The sequence below is a fragment of the Tupaia chinensis genome, unplaced genomic scaffold, assembly GCF_000334495.1.
Source record: "Tupaia chinensis unplaced genomic scaffold, TupChi_1.0 Scaffold142100_1, whole genome shotgun sequence".
Lineage (NCBI taxonomy): Eukaryota > Metazoa > Chordata > Mammalia > Scandentia > Tupaiidae > Tupaia > Tupaia belangeri.
The window spans coordinates 1,060,524-1,064,301 of record NW_006201951.1 but is presented as its reverse complement, the minus strand read 5'-3'; positions in this window follow the sequence as shown (position 1 = coordinate 1,064,301).

Sequence of the window (3,778 nt, the reverse complement as noted above, 5' to 3'; positions counted from 1 at the left end):
AAAAAATCTAAATGAAAAAAAAAAAAAAAAAACACCTCTGCATTCTAAGATTTTGTTTGCATTAGATTATGATGCAAATTTAAACTTAAGAAAATGACATATTCAGTTGTCTATAATATGTGCATCATTCTTGTTTTTTTGGGTTTTTTTTTTTAGAGGTTTTTGCTATAGCACATGTGAGCTCTCCAGAAAGATGGAGAGAGACAGAGATACAGAAAGCGAGAAATCACCCCCCCAGGGGGATGGCCACGCCACAATCCCTTCTCCTCTTGGGATCTTGAGCATGCACGCACACACGTCTGGCATGAGTTAAAGCCACCGGATCCGGGACTTGAACCGCGGTCGGCTACATGGGAATCCCCAACATAGCCATTACGCTAACAGCTGGTCCTAAGAATCAGCTTTAATGATGAACTTTTCCCACCACAAGCTGCTCTCTCTGCCCCGTGTGTACCCAGGGACTTGGGAGCATCGTCGAGGACCTGCTGGAGCAGCCTCGCTGTTAGCACCGCTCGGGCTGTTGACTTCCTGCAGACTCAGCTGCACCCTCTCAGACTCGAGTGTGGCAGCCCTAAGTCCCGATGGCACTCTACTTGGAGATGGGCCTCCTAGGAGGTAATGAAGACCAAGGGTGTGGCCTAATCTCCCGGAGCCAGGGGTCCTTACAAGGGGGAGAGACGCCAGAAAGCGTCCTCGCTCTCTGCCACGCGAGGACAGCATGAAGGCTGCCTTCTGCAGGCCGGGGAGAGAGGCCTCAGCTCTCTGGCTCCCTTCATCTTAAACCTCCAGCCTCCAGAACTATGGGAAAACGCAGTTCTGTTGTTCAAGCCGCTCCTTCTGGGACAGTTCGTCCCTGCAGCCAAGTGACTAAGACTCCGAGACAGCGTTCCCACAGGAAGCCGCTTGAGGCTGGCTCCTAGGGCTTGTGGCAAGTGCTGGCTGGCAACCTGCCCTCCCGACTCGTCACAGCCCAGCCTCTGAGTCTCTCCCTGTCTTTCGGGGCTGGTTCAGGAGCTAAGGCAAGTCTAAGACAGTCCCTCCTCGAAGCAGGACCTTCCCGGGGTCCCACCAGGTGTCTGAGGGTCTGCGACGCTCTCTGCTCCTCTGGGCGCGTCACCCGTAATTCCTGCACTTCCCGACCTCGGACCTGAGGTGGCGTCCCCAGCAGAGTCAGTGTCCTCTTGCTCTGCACACGTGGGGCCTATACTGAGCCTCAGGGCTGAGGCCCACCCCACACCTGCCGAACCTGCTCCAGCCGGCGTGGGTTGAAGCTCGTACCCAGGAAGGCGACATGGGCGAGCAGAAATTCAGGCTGAAACCTCAGTGCTCTTCAGCATGTTCTCAGCCGACTAGTCAGAGCAGGCTCAAGACTGCAGCCCCAGTGGTTATCGAACACACGTATTTATTGAGGGATGTCTTACAGGAGTAGGAGGGGTGGGGGGAGGTAAAAGATTTACTCTAAGAAATGAGGTGTTCAAAGTACAGGAGCAATGATCATAAAACATGATGTCTGTCTTGTTTGATTAGGTAGAATCAATCACAGTTCTCAGGATGAGGGGGTCCATCTGTCTGGTGCATTTTCCTCTTAGATCTTGAGTACCGGGAAGGGTCTTTTGAAGAGGGGACTTACAGGAAGCTTGATAACTTCAGTCCCGGGCCAGCGCGGCAGCATTGCTTGTTCATAACGGCTATGTAAGGCCTAGATAGAAATCTTACCTTGTTAAGTAAAGACATGGTTAATATATACTACAGTGGAATATCTATATTACAACTAAGGGGGTGAGCCTACTGCCCATATGGAGAAGGAATGTGGTCTTGCGAGCAGCTTAATGACTGACCTACAGGTTACTGTGTACTTGGGACCCTCTACATGCTGTTCTATACAATGGCTGTGGCTGGGGGGAGCAGCAATCTTCCCTTGTCCTGAGATCAAAGGTGGCTCATGGTCTTTGGGGTATCAGTGCCTCACGGATGAGCCCCTAAGCCTCCCCAGCTACTGAGGTCGTTTCACCAATTTAGTAGTTTTCCATTAACCCAAACCTTTCTAATGCTATCTGTGTAATCCCCATCAGGAGAGGTGAATGCAGCGTTCTTTATTGACATTTTACAGGCAGGTGGAATGAGTCTCAGGAGATAATTCCCATTCGCCGCCGCGTTAGGGATCCGCATTCCTTCAGGATTATTGTGAAAGTTACAGTAAGGCTGGGGGCGTCATTTTGCCCTTATGAGGTACCGTCAGTAAAGCTCATGGCAGAGAAATTGAGCACAGACCAGTTGAGCAACACAGTGGAGAAGTGGAACTCGTAACTGTGGACCTTGCTCACAGTTCTCAGCCCAGCCGTGCTTAGGTATGAGAGGCAGCTCCCCATGCTCTGCCCATGTTAGCCGCATGGCCCCTCACACACCTCCTGCCCTCTCTGCTCTCCAGCCCCAGCAGCAACTGCTGGACGAAAACAGGGCGATCAGAGTGACCGTGCAGGTCACTGAGACCCAGGTTAGGGCCCGGACGTGGTGGACTGAGCAGACAGCGCAGGGCAGATGGGAGGGGGCCAGGCAGAGGGCTGGGAGAACAGCCACACCCAGGAGGGCCGGGGACATGATGGCTATGTGGTTGCACCCTGGGCAACAGGACGGTGGGGACAGTAAGATGGAGTGGGGAGTGACCACCCCTATCTGAGACGTGCTGACATCATGCCAGGAGCCCTGGCCTTATCTCACTCACAAGAACTGGCCTACTGCACCTACTCTCAGAGCAAGGTGGAGACTATGGAGGAGAAGGGGACACTGTGGGCCCACACAGCTGACAGCCCAGGTCTTGGGGGATCGTGAGGCGGGAAGCTGGGGCTGCGGCCCTGGGTGTGGCCAACATCCACGCTGCTCACTGCCCTGTGTGAGGCAGAGGGGTCCCGCCACTGCTAGCTGATGGACCCAGGGCAGCAGGGTCGTCAGCACAGTTTCCTCGGCCCAGCACAGGCAGCCCCACAGGCAGAGGGAGGAGTCACAAGCCCCCGAGTTGGGAACATCCCTGAGATGCCCCGTGCAAGTCTGGGGGTACCCTAGCCTGAGACTGAGACACTCCTCACAGGGCAGGGGCCACCAGAGCAGGGCTCGGTCATCCGAGTGTGCCCAGGAGCACCCAGACCATATGGACAGCCCGTCTCTATGGCAGTGCAGGGGCCCCTTGGGCAGTAACAGACTTAGATTAAAAGCCGGTGTCCCTCCACCTCGAGTCTCAGTGTGGCCTGGCCCCCCCACCTGTGGGTGCTCCCCCAGGAAAGTCACGCGGGGAACCAGGTTCGGCTGCAGAGTTTATTCAGAGTAGTCACCGAGGCCCCTTGGGCGAGGGGGTCCAAGAAGCCAGGACGGGTGGGGCCCCCGCATCATGGCCTGAGGGAGGAGCACCCCTAGATCAGCCCCTGCGACACAGGAGGGCAGGCGCACAGGGCCCTGCTCAGCCCGGAGGCCCGTGGGTGGTGGGCAGGGCCTTGGGCTGGCGGTTGGTACCTGCGGCCCCGCTCTGGCCAAGCACCGGGTCCCTGAGCCTCAGCCCTCTGACCAGGGCTGGGCTGAAGAGCCAGGTCATGCAGGTGGTTAGTGCATGGGGTGGGGGGACCCCGAGTTCGAGTCCAAGGGCCTGCACACAACCCGGCCCTGCCCCCAGCAGGACCTGAAGGGGCACAGCCAGTGCACGGCCCTGCACGCCCTGCTGGACAGAGAGGCCAACAGGGCCTGCCCGCGTCCCCTCCCCGCCCAGGACCCCGCCCGCCCGGCAGCCTGG